This window comes from Lygodium microphyllum, chromosome 19 (genome assembly GCF_053477565.2).
Source record: "Lygodium microphyllum isolate KBCC chromosome 19, Lygodium_microphyllum_v1.1.10, whole genome shotgun sequence".
Lineage (NCBI taxonomy): Eukaryota > Viridiplantae > Streptophyta > Polypodiopsida > Schizaeales > Lygodiaceae > Lygodium > Lygodium microphyllum.
In genome coordinates this window covers 13,105,055-13,115,669 of record NC_141153.1, presented here as the reverse complement: position 1 = coordinate 13,115,669, position 10,615 = coordinate 13,105,055, and positions in this window count along the sequence as shown.

Here is a 10,615-nt window from a genome sequence, read left to right as displayed (position 1 = left end):
GTGGTATAGTTTTGGGATGTATCATCTTTTAAAAACCTAGGATAGTTTGTGGTTGCAGGACACCTAACCATTTGAGGGACTCCCTTTGATGTAGTAGGATTAGGCTCACTATCGATGGCCGGTCTAACCCGTATGATGCTAGGATGGACTTCCTAAAAGGCCCTAATGCTAGATTAGGGTTGATTGGTAAATCATGTGCCATGAGATTTCGACATGAGTCTCAAATTATCAATTCTTGTAAGCTAAGTTAAGAGACTTTCCATGTAGTTTAAGTGAGTTGCAAGAGTTGTGCTTGATTTTAGAGATGAGATTTATTTGAGGACACATAACAACAAGATACATGGGATACCCAGTGTACTAACAACCTTTTATTTATCCAATTGGCAACTCGCACCAAAATATGGATTTATATCAAGAATAAAGTATACATTTCAAAAATTTAGATAAAAGATTATCATGGGTGGTTGGGGAAGTATTAATGACATTGGAAAGTGAGAACTTACAAAATGTCAACTTTTGAGCATTTCTAGAGAGAGAAAAACTATTTTTGGAAAAAGACAAACATTTTCTCTATGATGTTGGGCTCTATCTCATTGGAAGACCTCCTAAAGAACCTAAAACTCCATATTCGGGATTTTGGGAATTTTCCATCAATGTGGGAAAACCAAATCAAAATGGATTTCATGAATTTTGGGAATTTCATTAATTTGGAACTTGGTGCAATTAAACATATTACTGCTTATGGTTGTTTCCAAGAGATTGAAAAAAACTCAAAAAGGTGGTGTTAATAAACACCTTAGTTTTAATATCCTTGAAAATATTCAAGGAAAATCTTCAGTCGATGGATTCTTGTAGACTTTCTTTAGCCTTCAATACAACCTTTGGGGGAATTTTAAAAATTTTGGGAGATTTTGCACTTTTCTTCATCCAAGAGAAGACAATGCTATCTATTGTTTCTCATCGTTCATGATCTTTTTTGTTGCACATCCAATATTTATCCCGACAATTAAAATACACCTCTGCATATGTAGCATTTTGATGACTACAAATTGGTGCCCAATATTGTATACATACCTTGTTGAAGTTTTTGAATTTCTATTTGTATCGACCTCACTTTGTGCAACACCAAGCCATATTGGATATACTGGGATCTGAAGGTCTAACAAGCACAAAGTCATCTTTCTTAATATCAAGCATTGGTTCAAATGCATGTTTGGGTCATTTGCTCAGAGGACCACAATAGTGATCATTCAACTCTTCCAATCCAATGAAGTCATCTACATTATCTACATCTATATTGGTTACATCACTTTGTGTTCTTGGACAAAAATCTATGAAAAATAAATCTTCTTGGACATTTGAAGTTTAAAGAGCGTAGATCATATGTTTCCAATAATCAATCACTGGTGTTATAAACTTTGTGGACTCTGCTTCAGGTCCTTGCACATTTGACCATCTTTTCCAATACTTCAAATAATCTTTAACTCCACTTACTACTTCTTGATGATCCTTAATGTACTCAAACATGGGCAGCAACATTGAAACACCCTTTGGAAGAGTAGGCTTTCCTGCAAGGTCTCTCTTTCATAATTCAATGCCACCTTCTCTTGGGTGGTAACCAGTCTGGGGACTTTGGATGCATGTTATATGCATGACAGGTGTATCTCCTTACATATAAAACCAAAATTGAAGAGGTTTTGAGTGACCAACAAGTGTATCTTTTGAATCACACAAGTATCCCTCAATGTATCTCTTAAAGTCAGGCACATGTGTCAAGAAGAAAGATGTAGAACTTGTAATCTGGCATGATTGAAAATGTTGCATAAGATGAGGAAAAGTGAAGGTCATGCTCATCCTTAGCTTCTCTAAAAATTTGTTGAACATTGTATCGATGTCTTCATGTGTATGACCCACCATGAGAAACCCAAGCAAAATCATCTTGAATGTTCCTCGTGCAACAAGCAATGATAGATATGCAAAGAGATAGTGATTTTTTTTTTTGATCCATCATTATCAAGTGGAAGTAGTAAGTTCTCTGGCAATCATTTGAAATGATGATGGTCATCCTGTGGTGTATTATCTTCCATGTATGATTTATTTTGTGCAACACCTTGATGGTGGTCTAGTGCTTTTTTTGAGTTGAGGGCATTTAGTAGCACAGAGGTTGATATTGGCATTCCATCTACTTGTAGATCACCATTTGCATGCTTGTGTAGTCACTCCAAGTTCCTAAAGCACAATGACAATGAGGCAATTGTGAAGTTAGGATCATGAGGCCATAGATCGAGTGAGAAATGTCCACATCTACCTTCTCCATGTCCATGTGTAATCATGCCTGTTAAAGAAATTGGTAGTTGAGTAGATCTTTCAGTCTCTTTTGATCGAAGCCTTAACCTAGGGATAGCTATCTTTTGCTGGTCCATTTTATCATGTATGATGCACAAGTTTTTATCTGGATCTAATGTTAAGGCCAAGCGCCAACTATAGTATATGTTCTGACAACTTTGTTGCTGTAGCATGTGACATTGATTCTTCTTTAGAAGCACATTTCGCTCTTGAAGATACTTTGTTGCTGCAAGTTGCTCTTTGATCTCTGAGTAAATACTACATTTGGAGAACTCACTTGTCTTTGCTAAGGTTACATGCTTGAACTCTATGTTCCAAATACGATTGAAGGTGGACAAGGACATTTGCTTACATCCAATACCACTCAATGTTGTATTTACTTCTACCCATATATCTACCTACTTGTAAACATCTAGGATGACCAACTGTGTCTCCCTTGATCCATCCTGCATTGTTCTAGTCTTGTGTGGCATTTGCTCTACATTCTTCTTAACAAAGTCTCTAAGGATGGCTCTTCTTATCCCTGTGTGATCCCAAGCTGCTCTTATTATCCCCTTGTTTCCATGCATTGCCCTCCTCACGCCATGCTCAAATTGTGTTTTGTACCTGTAAAAAGAAGTCTTTGGGATTCCATGAATCTCATACCATGCCCTTCCACATACCACTTGTCCATTGAAGATAAAGCTGTACTTCCTTGTTCCCAAGTAATCAATCCTACATGATGATTCAAACTTGTCATAAACATAGTTTGTGCGGTCTTCAAATTGCAATCCCCAAAAGTATTTATGTAATTGTTGCATTGCTTCTCTATCAGCAAATTGACAACACTTTTCTTGGAAACAATCAATCATGGAAACCTGTGAAATAGAGTCCATAGAAGTCTTCAAGTTTGCACCTTTAGGGGAAATAATTCGAGGCTTTCTATTGACCATACAATATGATCTCTTCTGAACAAAAATTGATTTTTTTGCATAAACATAATCTTCATTGGTATCTTCCATGTTTTTTGCACAAGCATTTGTAGTTTGATCAAGGGTTTTATCTACCACCACACCAACATCCTCTTCTCCTATCAATTCAAAGTTTATCACATCATATGGAAAAGCCAATAATATAACCCGTGTCCCAATACACACACTGTTGCCTTTTGTCCATAGCATCACTCTACTTTCTCTCCAACTTTCACGAATGCTAAGCACATCAATATCCTCAGAAGTTAGGACATGGTTTGATTCGTCATCATCTCCTCCATCATGAATTGTTATTGAGTTTGAAACAACCACCACATCTTTCTTTCTCCATTTTGCAAAACCACCTATAGCTTCATGAACCTTCATTGCATCAATTGTTGGGAATAGCAAATATGCTGCTATATTTAAACATTTATTAATAGCCACTAAAATATATCCATCTTTAAGTGTTTCTCCATGGCATGTCTCATTTGGATGTATTACATGCACTCTCCCAAGTGCAACAATCTCATGATCAACTAGCAAATTCACAGTTTCTCCAAAATAAAATTTGTTATTCATGATACCTATACAAGTGAAAAAATGGAGATTTTATCATTTGTATGTTGTCACCTCTCAGAAAGAAGAAAATAGTAATGAAATTGCTAAATACAATGAAGTATCAAATTTCATTGAAACAAAAAAAGTACTTAAACGTTAGATAGAATGAGTCTAACTTCCATAATAGAAAGTATTAATGGAAACATCATATAGAAAGGGGATAGATTTGACCATATGGCCAAAAACGAACTTTCTCATGAACTATGCCGCCCTAAAGCAAATAAGAAAAGTTTCTTCTATTATTTTTAGTTGCCCTTGATTTTACTTTATTTTATTAGCTACTCTTTGAGTAAGCAAAAACTTCCTTGTGTGTTCTCATTGGGAAAAGATATAGTAGATGTTCAAAACTTGTACTATATCTATTCAACATGAGAACAATGATTAAAATTATTTATAATATGTATAAGAAAAGATTTCGCCACCTGGTCAAAAATCTATTGTATGTATTTCATACCATAGCAAATATAAAAATTATTTGTGATCCCCATAGGGGAAAACATAGTCAAATGATTGAAACCTTTGTTGTATGTATTTCACATGACAAAAAAGATAAAAGTTCATTGTGGTCTCCATAGAAAAATATTTAGCCAAATGGTCAAAACTCAAGCCAAATACATACAACAAGGATAAAATTTCATTGTGATCTTTATGGAAAAAGATTTAGCCAGATGGTCAAAACCTCTATTACAACTATTTTATACAAGACTTAGGATTAAAATTCTTTGTGATATCCACAAGAAAAGATTTAGTCATATGGTCAAAACATGTATTTAACCTAGATGATAGCAAGAATAATAATTGTTTGTGATGTCCATAGAACAAGATTTAGCCAAATGTTCAAAGACTTTATTGTATGTCAACAAGGATAAATAATCTCTGTAATCTCCATTAGAAAATATTTGATCAAATGATTAAAACCTTTATTTCATGTATTCCACATGACAAGGATAAATATATTTTATGAGAAACTTTGACCTTGTGCTTAAATGTTGAAACCACAATGACCTCTAAAGAATAGGAGATTTCATTCCCTATGACACAAAGTTATAAAGATTGTGAAAATTTTAGCATCAATTAGAAGCTATTTGAGAAGGAAAGATAATTTTTATCGTGGTTAAATATTTATAAATCTTATACTACCTACTTGTTGACAATAGTAAAAAGGATCGTATTACATTTTGTTTTTAAGCTATACTATTTTAGTCTAAATCATGTTATATTAGTATATCGTACTATGTGCATATTATAAAATATATTATCAAAATATATTTTAAATAAATAAATATTATTATTATTACTTTATTAAAAATTAATAAATATAATTTAAATATATTGTAAGAAGCTGGGAATAGTTAGAATGTTAATAATATGCCATGTCACATAGACACTGGTATATAAGGAGAGAAGTTGTAAATTTTGACATCTTTTGACATATCAATACATTTACAATCTTTCTCTCCCTTCTTGCTCCAAGCTTCCATGGCTTCTTCATCTTTCCTGTCTTTCTCTCTCCAATTCTAGTCTTTCTCTCTCCTCGTCACTCTATTTCTCTCCCTTCCTGCAGTCTTTCTCTCTCCTCTGCAATCTTTCTCTCTCCTCTTTCTCTCTCCCTAGTTCTCTCTCTGACAAGTGGTATCAGAGCTTCAGTCTTTGATCCATTATTTTCTTCCATTTTCACTCATATTTTCCTATTTCAAAACCAATTTCAGACAAAAATGGTACAAGACAGTGACTAGTGGAGTGCTGCAGGACAACTACAGTTAGCAATGACTACATCTGGAGATATTCAAGGTCAGATATGGCGGGTAAAGGCTTAAATGGCTGGACATCATCAAATTTTATGCAAAAATGGAGGTAACTAGGGTAAATGATGGTTAACCGGGCTTAGTTTGAGAACAAACTGTGGTTACTTTGAAAAGAGGGGTTTCTCTTTCCCCTTTCCTGGAGTTTCCTACAGGTTTCATGGAAGATCAGCCCTAAAGATCAGTTCATCTCTCTCAAACCCCTGAGTTTCTTGGCCAACCATTACTTGGAATAGTTCCCTCAGATCAAGACCTTTAGAATGAGCACAAGGTTGCTCAGTTTTGCCTCAACCATGGAGCAGGAAACAGCCCCAAAAATTGCGGTGCAATTTTCGGGCTGATTCCAACCCTGCCTTCTGCTCAGCTTGCTTCCCCTCAGCCTTGGCATTGTTCCTGGTCCATTTCAATCATAATCCTCAGCAAGATTAAGGCTCTCAGCTCCATTCAAGGATTCTTCAGCTCTTCCTAAGACCCTACATGAACAATCCATGGGCAGCCATGAAAGCTTCAGGTCAAGCTTCCATTTCTTGACAATTTCTTGAAGATTCTTAATCCTTTTGGCCCGTGGAATCATTTCAGCAAGGATTCTTCAACAAATTGCAAGGATTAAGCACGGGATGGATAAAGATTGAAGATCAAGAGCTTCTATGGAGCAAAAATTTGGGGGAAACGGGTTTAATGCTTCAATTTCAAGCATTTGAAGCTTCAAGATTGGTCTCAACCATCAGATAAGCAAGCCTTATGGATTATTTTGCTAACATTGGACAACCGGGAGCCCTATCAAGCATTTGGCAAGTTATTTTCAGCCATATCAAGGTATTTCTCTTCAATTTTTAATCTCTCTCATTAATCCAATTCCTGAGCTTAAGCCATTTGACTGAGAGATTAAAGAATTGAACATTTTCATCAAATTCTCAGCCAACCTTTGCTTGAATTCATCTATTCAAGAATGCAATGCTTGCCTAATGCATATTAGCTTCAATCAGTGAATGAAAGGCCTCAATATGAGATTTCAGCATAACATTTGAATCTTATTGACTGAATACATTGATTGATTCCTTTGTTTACTCTAATCCAATTGATTGGTTGATTCTCTTTCGCCTAAATTGGAAAATTGTAAAAGGGTAAGTACTAGTAATCAGTGAGTCACTGAATTGCATAGGTAAAACCCTTCTCCCATCTCAAGTTTTCTTATCAATCAATTGCATCTCATGAAAGGCTGAATGGATATTTTTCAATTGCATACCATGCTGATTGCTTAGCACACTAGCCTCTGCCATGTTGATATTCCCACCGAGGAAAAAGGTGGATGCCGGGGGAGATAGTGGGACAAAAGAGAGGTGACCCTCCCTCACTATCGAAGATCCCGAAGGGGTGCAACCAACCGACCCGGGGGGAACTTTGCCCACCTCCCGGTGATTTGGAGCCCGTGTAGGGAGCCCGTCCTGCCGTTTTATCCCTCACACAGGTATAGAGAGTGGAGAATTGAAGATTGAAGACTTTCCAACGACTCAAGTACCTACTGGATTAAAACAGGGTAAAACAGGGTATTTTTAGGTTACCCACAGGGTATTTACAGGTGGATACAGGTACATCCTTTGATACTGAAGCACAGGTGCAGGTACTACAGGGTACCTACAGGTCCTATATACCCCTTTGCAGGGTTTGGTAGCCATTTGAGGTTACTTTCTTGCATTACAGGGTCAAAACATGGCACTTACATGTCTAAACAGGGTGCATGACTGGACAATTTAGACTCTGAAATTCAGTTACAGAATTTAATGTCCTAAACCTGTTATAGCGTGCTATAGCTCATCTCGAAGAGGGCATTGTTAGCTTCGATTCGCACAAAAAAATTTTGCAATCGGAGTTTTCTAGCCAAAGTTATAGCCGTTTTACTGACAGGGGGTACTGCAGGACTGCACTAGTATGGCAGGACATAAAGGCAAAAATAAGGTCCAGGAGGATTATGCACAACAAATCAAGGATTCCATGATGGAAAGCACACTTCAAGAGAACCCTGAAGAGCCTCAACAAGGAGAACTTAGTATAGTCAATGATACTTTGTGTGCCCATGAACTAAGGCATAGAGAGCGACATGAGGCCATGCTGTCAAGAATGGATCGGATGGTTCAATCTACTGATCAGACCAAGGCTTCTATTGATAGATTGGTAATGTCCAACGACCTAATCATGGCACAAATCTCTAAAATTTTACAATCACAAGTGGCATCAAAAGAAGCTAATGAGAAGGCCTGTTCAAATACTGACCCTTCAGTTCCACTTCAGCCATCCAACCAAATGGTCATGGAGATGGAATCATTGGAAGAAGAGGTATTCCAAATAGTCAGTATGAAGTGGAGAAGCTTCACAAAGGCATGATGACTATTTGCGCAGCTTGAACGGAGTCAATACTCAAGCTTTTGGATTGCATACTCAGCATTCTAGGGGTGCTTTACCAACAGGAAGATTACATGGTAATTCTCAGCCACCTGTTGGAAGATATCAGTCTCAATTTGGAGGTTCTGTACTTGGAAATTCTGATCAGCCAATTTTGGGACAGCAACCCTTCCATGATAGAGAATTCAAGGACAAAATTGTTTTATCCAAATTCAATGGCCAGTCATCTTCACCATCAGAATTAGAGGAATGGACCTCTAAGATAGAGTCTTATTTTGACATATTTCCTAAAACTGATGTTATGAAGATACACTTTGCCTCCTTGCACTTAGAAGGATTTGCCCACACTTGGTGGAGGTATATCAAGAAAGAGAATGTACTTATTGAGAATTGGGAAGCTTTCAAGGCACTTATGGCTGAAGTCTTTGTTTCACCTCTTGAAAAAGAGAAGTTAGAACGAAGATGGTATGGTTTGGAACAAAGGGGCCTAAGTGTAAGAGAATATACAAACCAATTCCTCAACTTGACCATGTATGTGGAAAACATCAGTGATGAGGCCAAGTTACATAAGTTCATGTATGGTTTAGAACCATCCTTGTCAGCTGATGTTATGGCGCAGAATCCTACTTCACTTTTCAAGGCTATTGAGCTTGCAGAGCGCTATGGAAGGAAGTATAAGAAAGAGTGACAGCAACCCTCCCACGGCAGGAAATGAACATGAAACCAAGGTAGAAGGATGCAAAATCTATACACATGGCTGAGCCATTAATCTCAAAACTGAAAAGAAACCATAAATCTTTCACTTAATAATGAACTGATTCGTTATCTTCATCATCTTCATCCATAGCTTCAACCATTATACAAGAACAAAAGGGAAAAGAGGAATTTCTGCACAAAAGACAGAGGAGAGAGGAGAGACAACAACTTTTTGCACCACCAAAAAGAGAATATGTGATTGGACAAGAGAGAGAAGGGAAAGAGGCACATAACCACTCGTGTACTCCACCCCACCTCTTCCCCAAAAAGCACACCCCTTCGTATTTTTATTATTTCTTTGAAACTTTGATACATTTGATATCATAAGACCTTTGGCCTTTAATTTTGAGTATTCCTACCCTTCACGAATGCATGCACGTAACACTTTTGTGTATACCATTTATTTATTATGGTGTATGTGGATGTGGATGTGGCCCCCTCATATAGGTGTGTATTTTAGTGATTTTGTAACAATGTAAATGTTATCTTTTTTACAAAAGATGAAATTATGATATATGCATGGACATTTTTGTGCCTTGTTTTTATGCTTCTTTTGGGTGTCATCAAAGAGTCTTCATTTCAGCCAAGTTATGGACAGCCAAGGACTGTTTTAAAGCAAGGGCAAGTTGGTAACAATTATGGCAGCAATCATATGCCTAGTGGGAGCTTACGGATACCAACTTATCCTCCATTTAATGCTTCTAGGCTTCAAAGCAATTTCAGGACAGCAAACAGTCCAAAGGTTGAATTTAAGCAAGGTGACAATAAGCCTAAGTCTACTTCAGTCAATACAAATTCCAGAAATATTCCCATGGATCTTTACAAGGAAAGAAAGGACAAAGGCTTATGCTTCAAGTGTGGAGAAAAGTATACTCCTGACGATGCTTCAAAGTGTGTATACAAAAATGCCAAGCCAAAAATTTAGAGTATGCTAGTTCTTGAGGACTTTGAAAATGACATAGATGAAGTTAATGCAGTCACAATCAATGCTGAAAATGAAGATTGTGAGGATGATGGTGGACAGGAGTACTTCTATGATCCATCTGACTCTTTTCCTTTTGATCCAGGCAGTGATATCCCATTTGCTCCTGGTGGATTTTGTAATGAGTTGCCTACTGCCACTAATTGTTCTATCTCTATGGATGCTTGGACAGGATCTAAGAGCCCCAATACACTTCGTATGAAGGGAAGCATATGTGGAAAGCCAGTGTTCATCTTGATAGATAGTGGTAGTACTCACAGTTTTGTAAATAAATCTATTATGTACAAGTTGAATTGTGTTTCCACCGACTTACAGCAGCCTATTCGAGTACAAGTGGCTAATGGTGAAGAGGAAACCAGTACGCAGATTTGCCCACAGGTTTCTTTGCAGATGGCTGAAAATTTTGAAGTCAAAGTAAACCTGATCACTTTGGAAATGGGGCCCATAGATATTGTACTTGGTTGTGATTGGTTGATGACCTTAGGCAGGATTACTATGGATTTCTCACAGTTATATATGGAGTTTTTCTCCAATGGACAGCTCATTCGTTTACAGGGGATCCCTAGTAGATCTGATTTTCAGCTTATCACCATTCAACAACTAAAGAAAGAGTACAAAAAGCGCTCACAGATATTTGCATTGCATTTGAACAAAGAAACACAGGATCAGCCCAATAATTCAGCAAACCATCTAGCCTTGACAGCTCTGCTTGAGGAGTATAGAGATTTATTTGAAGTACCTACTTCATTGCCTCCTAA